This window comes from Bombina bombina, chromosome 12 (assembly GCF_027579735.1).
Source record: "Bombina bombina isolate aBomBom1 chromosome 12, aBomBom1.pri, whole genome shotgun sequence".
Taxonomy (NCBI): domain Eukaryota; kingdom Metazoa; phylum Chordata; class Amphibia; order Anura; family Bombinatoridae; genus Bombina; species Bombina bombina.
In genome coordinates, this window is record NC_069510.1 from 18,586 (window position 1) to 36,874 (window position 18,289).

At 42.0% G+C, this 18,289-nt stretch overlaps 1 long non-coding RNA gene across 1 annotated transcript in view; it reads right to left on the minus strand.

Annotated features, from left to right (window-relative positions):
- Positions 1-3,737: 3,737 nt before the first annotated feature.
- Positions 3,738-18,289, minus strand: part of LOC128643117 (uncharacterized) — a 36,180-nt gene continuing 21,628 nt past the window's right edge. The window contains exon 2 of the long non-coding RNA XR_008399774.1: positions 3,738-5,191. This is a non-coding gene — a long non-coding RNA (uncharacterized LOC128643117). The remainder of the gene's footprint in view (positions 5,192-18,289) is intronic.

Below are 18,289 nucleotides of genomic sequence, written 5' to 3' on the forward strand. Positions count from 1 at the left end.
TGTTCCTGCTTAGAGGAGGAAAAATTTCCCTTGAAATTTCAAAAGGAACGAAAATTACTCTGTCATCCCTTTTGTTTGTTTCTCTTATCCTGAGGGAGTAGATGACCCTTACCTCCCGTGATATCAGAAATAATTTCTGACAGGCCAGGTCCAAACAGGGTCTTCCCCTTGTAAGCAATCGCTAAAAGCTTAGGACTTAGATGACACATCCTCAGACCAAGGTTTTAACCATAAAGCTCTGTGGGCTAGGACAGAGAAATCCGAGCTCTTAGCTGCCAGTTTAATAATCTGAAGTGAAGCGTCCGTAATAAAAGCATTAGCTAGCTTCAGAGCCTTTATCCTGTCTTGGATCTCCTCCAAGGAAGTCTCAGTCCTGAAAGACTCAGAGCATCAAACCAATATGCTGCCGCACTAGTGACGGTAGCAATGCACGCAGCAGGCTGTAATAGCAGACCCTGGTGAACATAAAGCTTTTTAACCAAACCCTCTAACTTCTTGTCCATAGGATCTTTGAAAGCACAACTATCATCTATGGGAATAGTAGTTCTCTTGGCTAAGGTGGAAACAGCCCCCTCCACCTTAGGACCTGTTTGTCAAGCCTCCTTGAAAGAGTCAGCTAATGGAAACATTTTCTTAAAAATAGAGGAAGTAGAAAAGGGAATACCTGGTCTCTCCCACTCCTTAGTAACTATCTCCAAAGCTAGCTTTAGAACCGGAAATACGTCTGAGTAAGAAGGAACTTCAAAATATCTGTCTAATTCACTAGACTTCGCAGGGGCAACCACAACCGTGGAGTCACAGTCGTCTAAAGTAACCAAAAACCTCCCTGAGTAACAGGCAGAGGTGTTCTAGTTTAAACCTAAAAGTCACAACCTCCGAGTCCGTCAGAGGCAATTAAGAGTCTGAAATTTCACCTTCAGATGGAACCTCAATACCCTCCTCCTCAGGTCCTAGGGAGGGTACTTCCGAGATTGCCACCATTGCATCAGAAACCTTACTTTCTGCATGTCTGGCTTTCCTCTTACGTTTGCCTTGTAGCATTGGGAAAGCAGATAACGCATCAGAAATTGTAGAAGACATGAGAGAGGCTATGTCTTTTAAAGTAACTCCAGCGGGTGCTAGAGCAGAGGTGCAAGGCACTGCTTGTGCGGACGGTACACTTTGGGACGTTTGGGGAGAAAGCTGCGGGATAACTTGACCCCCGTCAGAAGACCCTGGGGCAACATCAGCCTTAGAAAAATTTTGCTCAGAAAAAATATGATCCCTAAAACTTAAAGTCCTCAGAATACATGTGGGACAGAAAGGGATTGGTGGTTCCACATTAGCTTCCAAACACAAGGAGCAAGAAACATCCTGCAAGGCCCCATGGTCCATATTTGTTCACAATTGATCTTTTTATGCAATAAAAATAATATTTCAAAAAAGCATTACTGTCTCTTTAAATTCAGAGACAACTATTTTACTTTACTGCTTTAATGATAATTTTTTCCACTAAATTATCCTGGAGTAAGAATAAAAACACCTCTGCACCTCATAAGCTGTGCTGAGGTGCTCCTACCTGACCAGCAAAAATGGGAGCTAGAGATTCCAAACAGCGCAATCACCACACGGTCCGGTGCGCTGCAGAGTCTAAAAACGTCACAGAACAAGCTTCCTTAACCGGTGTTAGAAACACATGCTCTAACACAAACCATGCGCTTCTACACCGCACCTCAGGAAATGCCGACTAACTTCCAGACTGATGCGCAATGGAAATGGCGCGAGTCGGAAGCTCAGCCCATCGTGGGCGTGTTAACAAAATGAAAACGTTAACGTCTTTGAAAAAAGTGAACAACCACCAGAGCGCTTCTACACCGCACCTCAGGAAATGCCGACTAACTTCCAGACTGATGCGCAATGGAAATGGCGCGAGTCGGAAGCTCAGCCCATCGTGGGCGTGTTAACAAAATGAAAACGTTAACGTCTTTGAAAAAAGTGAACAACCACCAGAGCAAATGGGTCCCCAGCCCCAGTACCTAGCGCTGTCCCATTATCTCTCCTAACTAGGAGAGTCTTTTGTGTCCCAGATTAAGTGTCCTCTTTATATTGCACTTAACTCTGTTTATAGGTAATGGTGTGCTAGCTCTTTCCAGGATCCCCCAGAAATAAAGTAGCACTTACCGTAATTTCTGCCTGACAGCTAGGCAACTCACAGGCTTAAAAAGAGGTCCTCTCCCTCCCATTGACCTGTGGAAAAAAAGGCATGCTGTGTAATTCTTTTCCTCAGACTAAGGCATTCAGGGCAGCAAAAACATGGGAGGCGCAGTGAGAATTATGTCCCACAAGTTCCCATTGCTCTAAAGCCACCAAAGCCCTACTGAAGAGACTGATATGGACTACGGCTACACTCTAGGACAAAGCAGCACAATCTTGTACTACTTTAAAAATAATAAACTCTTGATTGAAGAATCTATACTAACACCTCACTTTACCTCTTCCTATCACTAACGTAGGCAAAGAGAATGAATGGGGTGGAAGGGAGGAGCTATTTAACAGCTCTGCTGTGGTGCTCTTTGTCTCCTCCTGCTGACCAGGACGTGAATATCCCAGTAGTAATTAAGATGATCCGTGGACTCATGTCTTAAAAAAGAAAAATATATTTTGGGAGTGATCAAGATCAGATCAGCCCCCTGGCCCTGCAGCGCCTGTCAGTACTATATTAGAGCTCAGATCAGATCCCTAGTTCTGTAGCCCCTATCAGACTTGTGATCATATCTCTTGACTTTATCAGAAATTACCACATGGCATGCAGCCCCTCTGTTAACCATACACCCACATCAGACCCTTCAGGTGAGACACCACCTCAGCCACATGCTCATATCAGATCAGGCCCCTGGCCTGCAGCTCTTCTCTTAGTCACATACTCACATCAGACCTCTGATAAGAACCCTGGCCCTGCAGTCCCATACTCAAATCAAAACTCTAATCATACCATGGCCCTGCAGCCCCTCTTTCAGTCACATACCCACATCAGACCTCAGAACCACGGTCAGCCATATAACTACATAAAAACTCAGATCATATTCATAGCCCTGCAGTCCCTCTATCAGTCACTTACACACACTGATCTTCTAATCATACCCCTGTCCGTGCTGCTCCTATGTTGGTCACATATCCACATAGGACCTCAAAACAGAACCCTGGCCCTGCAGACCCTCTGTCAGCCTAATACCCACATCAGATTCCTGGTCCTGCAGCCCCCTTAAACAAATAGCTACAGTACATCAGCACTCAGATTAGATCCCTGGTCCTGCAGCCCCCTGATTATCAATCATTTTGATGCACACTAGAGAGTAACTATAAATTAAGCAATTAGCACCTGGTATAATATAAGTATAGATAGATAATATGAATACAGGTTAATACATCATATGCGGAGTGTGACAGACAACTTCGTCCCATGTCATTAACTAGATTAGACACAGCCTGCAGGCACTCTGATAAGCATGCATACCACATTCTCTTGCCCTAGTCTAGTCACTTGTTTGACTAACAAGTAACATTTCTGGCATCTGAATGCTCTATTTCTGCAGAGGGCACTGGCGGTGCCGTGAGGGGTTCAGTAACAGTCTGTGCAAATTTAACCAGTTCAGTCTTTACAAATACTTCTCTCATTGAGACTCAAAAGATATAGCTGAAAGGGAAAATAACCTAAAACACTCTACCCCAGATTCCATTAACTCAACCTGAGTCAAAGCTGTGAAATCAGTATACATCCTTTATTGAACACCACACACATTTATAGACTCCATCTCATCGTCCCAGTTCATATGCATACCAAAGATTTGTAAAAGAACCAATAACAATTAAACAAAAACAACCCCGAAAATATCTTTCTATGACAGAGTGGAATTTTCAGATAAGGATGCAACTTACTTGTCAGGTGCCAGAGAGTCTGTTAGTAGGGTCATTAGTCAGGCAATAAATAAAGAGACACTCAAGTCAAAATTAAACTTTTATGATTCAAATAGAGCATGCAATTTTAAACAACTTTCCAATTTACTTCCATTAACAAAATGTGCAGTTACTTTTTATATTTACGCTTTTTGAGTCACCAGCTCCTACTGAGCATGTGCAAGAAGTATATGCATGTGTGACTTGCTGATAGCTATCACATGATGGAAGAGGAGTAGAAATAGACATAACTTTGAAATCTATTACTCATTTGAAGTTCATACTAATTGCTATTGCATTGGATTTGTATCATGCATTTTTTTGATTATGTAAATCTACTATATTTACTGGTCCTTTAACAGCTGATTGGGTACACATCCCTCCAGGATACAGAGAATTCCACAAATTATTACTATTATAATGTCCATGGCTTAAGATAGTTCTTGTGACAACACTGACCAAATAAATGTATAACCCAACTGTGTAGTGAGAGTGATACAAACAATAATATAACATTCAGTTAGTGAATAAATGCAATAAGATATCTAGATACACTTTATAAATATGCAGACAAGGGTTAATATCTAGACATATCAGTTTAGATATAATCACAACTTATTTATCAGGTGCTGCTACGCTGGTTGTCCATTAGCCGGGGGATGATTAGTCAGGCAGGGGTGTCATGACAATGTGTCCTTGCTCAGTTGCCTGTTAAGGTGGGGAGTATATGCTCCATTCTTGGGGAAGAAAGATTATGTATTCAGTGGTTTAGCTGCAAGAGACACCTGTGTGACTGATGATCGGTCTGATAGCAAATTTCCACTTATAGGAAATAATTATTTAGTGCAGTGACTTGTTCTCTCCGTTTGGCCAGCAGATGACTGTAGTGTACAATGCTGAAGTTTTATTTTTTATGACAGTCAGTTGCATATGTTTAGCTATCTGTATGGTGTCTTTACAGTGACAGTAATGTAAGTGCACAGTTACATCTCCATAGAGCATTGAATCAATGTGCTTTATATGTTGTTTAGAGGTGCTCTCCACAGCTCTGAAGTACTTTTGCACGAAAGTAATAAATCCTGGTGCTTTATTTCTTCCGGGTTGCAGCTGATATGAAGATAAGTGTTTCAGTTGCATCCATGTACGTGAGAACATAATTTGGCGCATACAGAGTAGGACAAGTTCCATATGTTGTAAGTACATCTTCTAACAGCAGCAGGTCACTGGTCAGTCTTCAGGACATTAAGTGCACAGTACCCTAGAGAAGACAGCACAGTTACAAATAAGCCAGACTAGACTATACTTGTACCTCACTGGTCACATACAGAGAAATTAGCCATTGAGGGTTTATTTGTGCCACTAAGTAGCAAACTCTATATGCAAGTTCATGTAAAATTAATATGGTCATATTGCTGCATAACTAAACATATTGTCTGTTCTGACCAGGTGAATACTATGCTTTATTAAAAAATATCACAATCTGACAAACACATACAAACTTTCAAATTTTTAGTAAAATTAAATCTGGATGCACCTACACGAAGTCCACTAGACCTAAACACAGGTGGAGGAGTCATACAGCTAAAGACCACGGTGTACAGGTTTAAAGTCTCTTTACTACTACATGATCTCTAAATCTGATACTTCTAGTATGGGAGAGACCAAACATTAATGTCAGGTTCTGACCAAGGCTAAATTACCCACACTTGTATTTTACCTCCTAAACACCAAGCAGAGATAGTTACTGTCTAGCATAATGTGGTGTACAGCATATAATTATCACAGTGACACAGCCCTGTTTATATCACTAACCCCTTAGCTGCCAGAGACCTGCTAGGTGATCCTTTTTTTTCTGCCGACCTCATCCTATAACCAGCAGGTAGATCCTGCAAATGTATGCTTACTTACAAGCTTTACGATTAAATCAAATGAATAATCTTTTCTAGTTAAATCCCAATGTTAGGGAAAGTAAACATTCAGAATCCCAATAGAGCATGCAATTGTATGCAACTTACATTTATTTTTGGATTTCCTTCATTCTTCAGGTATTCTTTGTTGAAAAGCATACCAAGGTAGGCTCATGAGCAATACACTACTGGGAGCTAGCTGCTTGGTGGATGTGTACACACACACACATATATATATATATATATATATATATAAACATCCACAGAGTACCTGCACAACGGAGCGCAACGAATCCTTCGTCTGTTGTATGGAAGTGTAACCGGCTCACTGACAGGGGAGGGCGGGAGATTCAAAATCCCTTAATGAAGGGCAATGGCAGCTAGTGGTTCAGCGTGTCTGTCCTGCACGCAAGAAATATCCAAATCCAAAGTAGAAACCACAAATGCGCTCAGTGAACAAGTGCTATCTAAGCACGAAACATGTATGCTCTCTGTGCGCCTGCAAAATACCATTTGGATTAGTCCTATTTAGGACACTTTTTTGCTTTTAAATGTATTAATAAAGCAAGTTTTTTTAACCTACACATAAGGACTCTGAGCGCATTTGTGGTTTCTACTTTGGATATATATATATATATATATATATATATATCCATATCCCTTGTTAATGGCTCACTAGATGTGTTCAGCTAGCTCCCGGTAGTGCATTGCTGCTCCTTCAACAAAGAATAGATGTAAATTGGAAACAAAATTTTATATGTTCTGTCTCATGAAAGAAAAACCTTAAACAGTGTGCAAATAATTTATTTGCTTTAGTTATAAATATAAAAATATTCTCTTGTAGATGCATTTTTTTTTTTAATGAAATGGTGTCCAGCATATAATTATCACAGTGAAATGAGCCGGCTTCTTAGCTGAGAAAAAAAAATGCTTCTTTTATTTTAATGTGAACCTACTGAGCATGTGCAAAAGATCAGTGTAATATAAGTCTGATAGATGTCACATGATGCAAGGGGGCTGGCTAACTGGAGTAAATTTGTTAGATAATTATGCATTTATTATGTATTTAATAGTCCTAACCCAGTGTAGGACAAGGGTCTTCACATAATTAGTTTACGATACGAAGGCAAATGTCAGCTCACATTCAAATGATCTGATTCTTTGTTGCACCTAAAAGTTATTTATAAAATGTATTTTAGTTTATTGAAAAAAAATACAATTAAATGCTTAGCTGATAAATTATTTCTGAGTTCACAATCCATTACTTTTTGGATATTATTTCCTGCCCAACAAAAGGTGGCAAAACACACCATAACATTTCCAGAGCTATGCTCTCCCATACCAAGTATTCCTCCTAGCTAGCCTCAGTTACCCATGTAGCAAAGCAGAGGAGGAATACAAAGGAAACACATCACAACAGTGTCCATCCTTAAAGTGATAGTCTAGTCAAAAATAAACTTTCATGATTCAAATAGAGAATGCAATTTAAAGCAACTTTCTAATTTATTCCTATTATCAGTTTTTCTTTGTTCTCTTTGTATCTTTATTTAAAAAAGCTGAAAATTAAGCTTAGGAGCCAGCCCATTTTTTATTCAGAACCTGGGTAGCGTTTGCTGATTGGATGAAACCATTAAGACACCAATCAGCAAACGCTACCCATGTGCTGAACCAAAAATGGGCCGGCTTCTAAGCTTACGTTCTTGCTTTTTTAAAATAAAGATTCCAAGAGAATGAAGAAAAATTGATAATAGGAGTAAATTAGAAAGTTGCTTAAAACTACCTGAATCATGATTCTATCTGAATCATTAAAGTTTAATTTTGACTAGACTATCTCTTTAAGTAAAAATATCCAATTTGATTCAAAAAAGTTTAGCAGCATTACACTGTGAATGGAAACATTGAAAAACCATAGATAGCTGTGGTACATAGAAATAAATACATTTATCAGGTGAGCATAAATGATGTTTCTTTCATAATATGGTAAGCCCATGACCCATCACTTGTGGGATCCATTACTATAGCAATGAAGTCCACAACACCACCAAAATGGGTGGGACTGAGAAAAGGAAGGTGACTAGGCAGGAATAATGGCCCATAAAACCTTACTGCCAAAAGCAGCCTCAGACAAAGCAAACAAATGAAGATAATAGAAATTAGCAAAACACCAAGAAGTCAAATCTGCTCCATGGATGCAAGGCCCCAGAAGTAGGTACTTAGCTAGTAGAATGTGCTGTAATCTTCTGAGGGGATTACTTACCTGCCACCAGACAAGCATTTCGAATTAAGGCCTTGTGCCAAGTCACCAGAGTAATGACAGTTGCTTCCTGACATTAACAAAGCCCTGAAAAATGTACAGAAAGTGCAGAAGGTATACAAAAGTATTTTTCCATCTCCACATAAAACGTCAGTGCACTCACCACATCTAAAGTCTTTCCTTGCACAATTTAGGATCTGGACAAAGTGATGGCATAACAAAATATTAATTAATTGGGGCCGATTTATCAAAGTCTGGCGGACATGATACGCTGTAGCGTATCATGTCTGCCAGACATCGCTGAATGCAGACAGCATACACTGTCAGCATTTAACATTGCACAAGCAGTTCTAGTGAACTGCTTGTGCAATGCCGCCCCCTGCAGATTCGCGGCCAATCGGCCGCTAGCAGGGTGTGTCGATCAACCCGATCGTATCTGATCGGGTTGCTTGCTGTCCGGCGCTCAGAGGCGGCGGACCAGTTAAGGAGCAGCAGTCTTAAGACCGCTATTTCTTAACTGCTGTTTCTGGCAAGCCTGAAGGCTCGTGCAGGATCAGGGGCCATTTTGCAAAAAAAAAAAAACACAATAAATGGGTTTCAGAAACACCTTTTTATAATGAAAGATAAGCAAGGGCAGCTTGCAAGACAGAACTGACATTTTTCGATTAAGGAGGTAAGAGAGGAGAGGGATATCCCATAAAAATACACGATTGAATGAGTGTGTTCAGTCTGTCAAATACACACCTGTCTGGTGTCCGGGTCTTGTGTAACCTCACTCACCCCAGGTATCCAGAATTGAATCCTCATATGTACTCCTAAGATGCTGTTATGGCAGCCGTCAGAGGGAGAAGGGACAATCGAGGGATCCGTAGCCCATACGGGCTGAGAGCTTACTCAGCAGGCATCCGTTGCTGTCCTCGGTCTGTGCCTCTATCTGGAATCCAGCGTGCGGCGCTCAGAAAGGAAGTGATGTCATAGTTTGACGATAGGTAAACTGAAGGGGAGGGGGTGAGGGCTATCTTCACTCGGTGCTGTAAATCCCTCAGAGGAAAAGCCAGACCCAATGACTGGTGTCAATCAGAGCAAAAAAGAATAGAAGAGGGTCTTGCTTGAATAAAAGTCTCTTTTTAATAAACATCACAGGGTAAAAAAATTCCATAATCTGGGACAGTGCAGTCACAAAAATATAGTGCATGAGAGGGCGTAGCACCAAACGGTTAACATGTTTCGGCCATAAGACTACTCTTGTGAACTTGTGAGATCATTGGGAACTAGTCTGGTTAGAGTTGTGAGGACTTTCTGTGCACTATAAAGAGGGTCACAGCGTTGGTATTCGCCTGATAGAGGAGGTTGATGCACAACACAGAGTGAAATCACATCTTGAATTATCAAGTTACCTCTGCAGTTGTCCATTGAATCAGTAATTGATATATTTCTTCTCCATGGCCCTGAAAACATTCAATGACACTTTAATGACTAAAGTGAAAAAGGCGATGGGATAATTATTTCATATGATAAAGCAGAACAGCAGATTTAAACAGCCCAAATTTGTCTTGAGGAGATTACAGCTACAATAAAAACGAATGAAGGGTTAAAAGCTAGCCCTATATAGGGGAGGAGCATGAAAGAAAGATCATCTTGACAAAGGCTCTGAGCAGCTGAAACGCGTAGACGTTCTATTTTTTTCACAGCTCCTGAAATGAGATCCTGGATTGACTCCCATAACTGCAGCGTTTATATTCAAAAGAGTGCACACTCTAAGAAATCGTCAACGATTGGTCACTACAAACACATAACGTCTGAGCACAGGAGCGTGCAGACTGCTGGAGGATGCCGAAGAAATAGTGAGTACTACACAATCACTGAAAAACCAATTTTCGACCTAAAAGGTGCAACATTCACAAAAACAGAATTTATGCTTACCTGATAAATTTCTCTCTCTTACGGTGTATCCGGTCCACGGCTTCATCCTTACTTGTGGGATATTCTCAATCCCTACAGGAAGTGGCAAAAAGCACACAGCAGAGCTGTCCATATAGCTCCCCTCAGGCTCCGCCCCCCCAGTCATTCGACCGACGGTTAGGAGAAAAAGGAGAACCATAGGGTGCAGTGGTGACTGTAGTTTACAAAAATAAATTTAAACCTGACTAAATTGCCAGGGTGGGCCGTGGACCGGATACACCGTAAGAGAAAGAAATTTATCAGGTAAGCATAAATTCTGTTTTCTCTTACATTGGTGTATCCGGTCCACGGCTTCATCCTTACTTGTGGGAACCAATACCAAAGCTTTAGGACACGGATGAAGGGAGGGAACAAGTCAGGTAACCTAAACAGAAAGCACCACTGCTTGCAAAACCTTTCTCCCAAAAATAGCCTCCGAAGAAGCAAAAGTATCGAATTTGTAAAATTTGGCAAATGTATGCAGTGAAGACCAAGTCGCTGCCTTACAGATCTGTTCAACAGAAGCCTCATTCTTGAAAGCCCATGTGGAAGCCACAGCTCTAGTGGAATGAGCTGTAATTCGTTCGGGAGGCTGCCTTCCGGCAGTCTCATAAGCCAACCGGATGATGCTTTTCAGCCAGAAAGACAGACAGGTAGCAGTCGCTTTTTGACCTCTCCTCTTGCCAGAATAGACGACAAACAAGGATGATGTTTGTCTGAAGTCTTTAGTTGCTTTTAGATAAAACTTTAAAGCACGAACCACATCAAGATTGTGTAACAGACGTTCCATGTTAGAAACTGGATTAGGACACGAGAAGGAACAACTATTTCCTGGTTAATGTTCTTATTGTAAACCACTTTGGGAAGAAACCCAGGTTTGGTACGCAAAACGACCTTATCTGTATGGAACACCAGATAGGGTGAATTACACTGCAGAGCAGACAATTCCGAAACTCTTCTAGCAGAAGAAATAGCTACCAAAAACAAAACTTTCCAAGATAATAATTTGATATCTATGGAATGTAGCGGTTCAAACGGAACCCCTTGAAGAACTGAAAGAACTAAATTTAGACTCCATGGAGGAGCCACAGGTCTGTAGACAGGCTTGATTCTGACTAAGGCCTGTACAAACGCCTGAACATCTGGCACGGCTGCCAGATGCTTATGCAACAGCACAGACAGAGCAGATATCTGTCCCTTTAGAGAACTAGCTGCCAACCCTTCTTGGAGAAAGGATAGTAACCTTGGAATCCTAATCTTACTCCATGAGTAACCCTTGGATTCGCACCAACAAAGATATTTCCGCCATATCTTATGGTAAATTTTCCTGGTAACAGGCTTTCTAGCCTGGATCAGAGTATCTATAACTGATTCAGAGAACCCATGCTTAGCGCGTTCAATCTCCAAGCAGTCAGTTGCAGAGAAACTAGGTTTGGATGCTTGAATGGACCTTGGATTAGAAGGTCCTGCCTCAAAGGTAGCTTCCATGGTGGAGCCGATGACATATCCACCAGGTCTGCATACCAAGTCCTGCGTGGCCACGCAGGAGCTATCAGAATTACCGAAGCCTTCTCCTGCTTGATTCTGGCTACTAGCCGAGGGAGAAGAGGAAACGGTGGAAAGACATAAGCTAGATTGAACGACCAAGGCGCCACTAAGGCCTCTACCAATGTCGCCTTGGGATCCCTGGACCCGTAACGCGGAACTTTGGAGTTCTGGCGCGACGCAATCAGATCCAGATCTGGAAAGCCCCATAGTTGGGTTAATTGGACAAAAACCTCCGGGTGGAGTTCCCACTCCCCCGGATGGAAAGTCTGACGACTCAGATAATCCGCCTCCCAGTTGTCCACCCCTGGGATGTAAATTGCGGATAGATGGCAGGAGTGATCCTCTGCCCATTTGATGATCTTGGAAACCTCCCTCATCGCCAGGGAACTCTTTGTTCCTCCCTGATGATTGATGTACGCTACAGTCGTGATGTTGTCCGACTGAAATCTGATGAATTTGACCTCCGCTAGCTGAGGCCAGGCCTGGAGCGCATTGAATATCGCTCTCAGTTCCAAAATGTTTATCGGGAGAAGAGATTCTTCCCAAGACCATAGACCCTGAGCTTTCAGGGAGTCCCAGACCGCACCCCAGCCTAAGAGGCTGGCGTCGGTCGTGACAATGATCTACTCCGGTCTGCAGAAACTCATTCCCTGAGACAGGTGATCCTGAGACAACCACCAGAGGAGTGAGTCTCTGGTTTTCTGGTCCATTTGTATCTGGGGAGACAAATCTGCATAATCCCCATTCCACTGTTTGAGCATGCACAGTTGCAGTGGTCTCAAATGAATTCGAGCAAAAGGGACCACGTCCATTGCCGCAACCATGAGTCCTATTACCTCCATGCACTGAGCTACGGAGGGTTGAGGAATGGCATGAAGAACTCGACAAGTGTTCAAAAGTTTTAACTTCCTGACCTCCGTCAGAAAGATTTTCATTTCTACCGAGTCTATTATTGTTCCCAGGAAGGGAACCCTTGTGAACGGGGACAGAGAACTCTTTTCTTCATTCACCTTCCACCCGTGAGATCTTAGAAAGGCTAGAACAATGTCTGTATGAGCCTTTGCTTTGTGAAAGGACGACACTTGTATTAAGATGTTGTCTAGGTAAGGTGCTACTGCAATGCCCCTTGGTCTTAGCACCGCTAGAAGGGACCCTAGCACCTTTGTGAAAATTCTGGGAGCAGTGGCCAATCCGAAGGGAAGGGCCACAAACTGGTAATGCTTGTCCAGAAAGGCGAACCTCAGGAACTGATGGTGATCTTTGTGGATAAGAATATGCAGGTACGCATCCTTTAAGTCCACGGTAGTCATATATTGACCCTCCTGGATCATTGGTAAAATTGTCCGAATGGTTTCCATTTTGAATGATGGAACTCTGAGGAATTTGTTTAGGATTTTTAAGTCCAGGATTGGCCTTCCTTTTTGAGAACTACAAACAGGTTTGAGTAAAAACCCAGTCCTTGTTCTGCTGTTGGAACTGGGTGTATCACTCCCATTTTTAGAAGGTCTTCTACGCAACGTAAGAATGCCTGTCTCTTTATCTGGTCTAAAGATAAGCGAGACATGTGGAACCTTCCCCTTGGAGGAAGGTCCTTGAATTCCAGAAGATACCCCTGAGTGACAATTTCTAGCGCCCAGGGATCCGGAACATCTCTTGCCCAAGCCTGAGCAAAGAGAGAAAGTCTGCCCCCTACTAGATCCGGTCCCGGATCGGGGGCTACCCTTTCATGCTGTCTTGGTAGCAGCAGCAGGCTTCTTGGCCTGTTTACCCTTGTTCCAGCCTTGCAAGGGTTTCCATGCTGGTTTGGGCTGGGAAGCGTTACCCTCTTGTCTAGTGGCTGTAGAGGTAGAAGCAGGTCCGTTCCTGAAATTGCGAAAGGAACGAAAATTAGACTTATTTTTAGCTTTGAAGGGTCTATCTTGTGGAAGGGCATGGCCCTTTCCCCCAGTGATATCGGAAATAATTTCTTTCAACTCTGGCCCGAATAGGGTCTTAACCTTGAAAGGAATATTAAGCAATTTTGTTTTGGACGACACGTCCGCCGACCAAGATTTTAGCCAAAGCGCTCTGCGCGCCACCATTGCAAAACCAGAATTTTTCGCCGCTAATTTAGCGAACTGAAAAGCGGCATCTGTGATGAAAGAATTAGCCAACTTCAAGGCGTGGATTCTGTCCATGACCTCATCATAAGAAGTCTCCTTCTGGAGCGAGTTTTCTAGTTCCTCAAACCAAAAAGCCGCTGCAGTGGTTACAGGAATAATGCAAGAAATTGGTTGAAGAAGAAAACCTTGTTGAACAAATATTTTCTTAAGCAAACCTTCTAATTTTTTTATCCATAGGATCTTTGAAAGCGCAACTATCTTCTATTGGTATAGTCGTGCGCTTAGCTAGTGTTGAAACTGCCCCTTCTACCTTAGGGACCGTCTGCCACGCGTCCCTTCTGGGGTCGACAATGGGGAACATTTTCTTAAATATAGGGGGGGGGGGGGGGGGGACAAAAGTTACACCTGGTCTCTCCCACTCCCTAGTCACGATATCCGCCACCCTCTTAGGTATCGGAAATGCGTCAGTGTGTACCGGGACCTCTAAGAATTTTTCCATTTTACACAATTTTTCTGGGACCACCAAGGGGTCACAATCATCTAGCGTAGCCAGGACCTCCTTAAGCAGGGCGCGGAGGTGTTCTAGCTTAAATTTAAATGCTATGGTATCTGGCTCTGCCTGTTGAGAAACTTTTCCTGTGTCAGAAATTTCTCTCTCAGACAGGCCCTCCCTCACCGCCAAGTCAGATTGTTGTGAGGGCACTACAATTATCCGCTGCGTCAGATTGCTCATTTTCTGTATTTAAAACTGAGCTATCACGCTTCCTCGGAAATGCTGGCAGTTTGGATAAAAATGCTGCGAGAGAATTATCCATTACTGCAGCTAACTGTTGCAAAGTAATAGGAATCGATGCGCTAGAGGTACTGGGCATCGCTTGCGCGGGCATAGCTGGTGTTGACACAGAAGGAGAGGATAGTGTACTATCCCCACTACCTTCAGCTAAAGAATCATCTTGGGCTACATTTTTAAGCATTACTGTATGGTCCTTAAGTTGTTTGGACGCTATAGCACACTTCAAACATAAATTTAATGGGGGTACCGCCATGGCCTTTAAACATACAGAACAAAGGCTATCTGAAGGCTCAGACATGTTTGACAGACTTAGACAGCACTACAATGCAATAAAAAATATTTTTTGAAAAAAAACCTTACTGTGTCTTTAAATAATAAAAGAGCACACTTTATTACTAAAACATCAAATAACCATCAAATAAACATCCGATCTTAATGAAATTTTCACCACATTGTCCTAATGCTTTGAAAAGATTGCACACAAATTTTCAGACCAATTAACCCCTTAATGCCCAAACCGGAGCTAAGAACAGCAGATAACCGGTTAAAAACACTACAGCACGATGCCACAGCCTCTACTGTGGCTTTTACCTTCCTTAGGGATTATTTGAAGAAGAAATAAGCCTCTCTGAAGTCCTCTCTGAGGTCTCTGGACTCCCCACGTGAAGCTGCATGAACTGTCAAGCCAAAACAACTGCGCAACTGAGGCGCGAAAATGAGGCCCCCTCCCTCTTCATTCCAGAGTGATGGGGCCTTTTAGACTAGGTTAGGTGTCTAATTAAGTGCCAGGCGCAATAATAAACCCCATAAAAGTGTTTTAAAAGTCTCAAAAAACAACCTATTCATTCTAAATCATGCTAATAAGCAATTGATTAAGCCCACAATGGTGTCAACCAGCATTGAGCCCTTAATTTAAGCCATCATTTTATACAGAGTCTAAGAAAAATGGCTTACCTATCCCTGAGGGGATTTCTGACAGTCTTCTAGCATTACTTGGTCTTGTTAGAAAAATGACTGATCATACCTGAAGCAGTTAAGCCTGCAAACTGTTCCCCCCAACTGAAGTTCTCCGGTATTCAACAGTCCTGCGTGGGAACAGCAATGGATTTTAGTTACTGGTGCTAAAATCATATTCCTCTCAGCAGAAATCTTCATCACTTTCTTGTAAATAGTACAAGCCGGCACTATTTTAAAATAAACTTTTGATAAAAGAAATAAAAACTACAAATCTAACACCACAAACTCTTTACCCTCCCGTGGAGATGCTACTTGTTAGAGCGGCAAAGAGAATGACTGGGGGGGCGGAGCCTGAGGGGAGCTATATGGACAGCTCTCTTTGCCACTTCCTGTAGGGATTGAGAATATCCCACAAGTAAGGATGAAGCCGTGGACCGGATACACCAATGTAAGAGAAAAGGTGTTGCTTAGATATAACAACATTTTGTGGTCTAATACATTCAATACCATGTATATTGACATTGTAACAGCTACTTGTCGCAGGACTCAACTATATACCGATAAACTCCATACTTAAGGATTTAGCCTTAAATAACAGCAACGTCCAAGGCAACTTGTAAGCCCTAGAAATCTCTGAATTAAGGCATCAATTACTTTGTCAGATAAACCCTTATCTGCTTAAATTAGACATTCAAGAACCAGGATGTCAGCTTCCCATCAAAGACCTCAATTCCCATCTGAGAGGAAGATACCACTGAGAGAACATTGACATTTCTATCAGATCCACATATGACATTATCAAAGGGGAAAAATTTAAATGAGACTGAAGATAAAGGAACCACTAAGGCACCCATTAGGGCTGCCTGAGGATCTCTCTCTTGGCCTTGTACAATAACAAAGTTGCTTGGTGTTCAAGCGAGAGGCCATGAGGTCTCTCTCCGGCTAACCTCAATGCCTTAGAATTTCACTGATGTTTGAAAATGCCACAACTGTGGGTTCAAGAAAATGATTAGTGACTGCACCTCTTGAGGTGATCATATTACTCTGAAGCTCCTAAAATGGTCCGTGAAAATGACCATCCATAACGGTCTTCAAAAGGAGGACCCTAAACTTAGACAGTTGAGATATCAATCATAACATTCATGCTCTCCTGACTGTAGTAAAATCCTTAAAATCCTTGTTTGATTGATGAAGAAAGGACAACTGGGTAAAGGAAATCATAGCAAAAGCTGCAGTCATAAGCCCTACAACCTAAATGCACATCACCTCTGCAGAGCAAAGAGTGTCCCAAAGCTTTAGACAAGCTGCCTGAAGTTTCTATCTGAGTACATTTGTAAGACAGTCTCACAGACACTGGGGTAGATTTATTGAATGTTAAGTGGACATGATTCCCTATAGCGAATCATGTTAACATTGCATACGTTGTCCACATTTGAAATCATTGCACAAGCATTTCTAGTGAAATGCTTGTGCAATGCCGTCCCCTGCTCACTGGTGGCCAATCGGCCGCCAGCAGGGGCTGTCAATAATACCAATCGGATCGGGTGATTTCAATCCGCCACCTATAAGGTGACTGACAGGATAAGAAGCAGCTGTCTTATGACTACTGCTTCATAGCTTCAGTTTCAGGCGAGCCTGAAATGATAGGCCTCAGAAGCAGCATTCGCTGCTTCATAAATGGAGCCCACTTAGTCTATTAGAAACTCTAAAAACGATACCTGAACCAGCAAACTCTTTGGTACATTTATACATTGTCTGTGGCGCCTGAGTAAGATAACCAATGTATCTATTTGACTGACTGCCTCCAGAACCCACCTGATCTGAAATATCTTCTAAGTAAGGGGCTACAGAAATTCTCTGAGATGTTGCCACCATTAACATTGCTTTTAAAACCTTGGTAAACATTGTGGGTGCTGTAGCCAGATTAAATTAAAGGGCTACAAATTGATAATGATGTCCCAGGAAAAGGAACCTAAGAAACCAAACATGGTCCAGATGAATGGGAATATTTAGGTATGAATCATTCAAATCTATTGTTCACATGAACCGACATTCCCGTACTTACAGAAAAATAGTTCAGATAGTCTATCTTGAAAGATTGAACCCTTTAAAATGTGTTCAGGGTTTTAAGATTCAGAATGGGATTAAATGTCCAGTCTTTCTTCAAAACTACAGATGAGTAAAATCCTTGCCCTCGCACTCCAACTAGAACAAATAACTATTGCTTTCCAAGTCTGCCAAACAAGAGTGCTGTGCCCTGAACCATGTTTTTCCCCGTACTTTAGACTACACTAAGAAAAATGTAGATGGGATGATAGCACTACTGGGACCTTGAAGTGCTTTATGGAAAGTTTTTTTTTTTCCTGAAGGAGATGGAAGCGTTAAAAATGCTCTAAAATCGCTATTTGGCTTTTAGATAATCTCCTAAGCAATTTAATACAGTAAATTAACTAAGTAATTCCTGATTGTCTTTACAAAGAATGGAGAGCCTTGACAAGAACTAGAGACCAAGCATTAGCTGATCTATAGAACTTGTTCCTTGAATACTGAGGAAAAAAAATGTGCCTTTGCCTCCAGTACCCACAGAAAATAGAACCTAGACCTGGCTCAAGAAAGATTTTGCCTTAAAATGGGTAGATCCAAAAGCCTGCTATTAGAAAACACATTAGCTTACCAGGACTAGGCAAAACATGCTATTACAAGACACTCATTGCTTCATTTTTTTTGCTGAGATAAATCTTCTATAAAGTTTCCACACCGTTAAGACATGATTGCAGCAGATACGCGAGCCACAAGAATGGCAAAACAAAATATAAATGCAATCTGGAAAGAGCATCTGTAAAAGTTCTCCAGC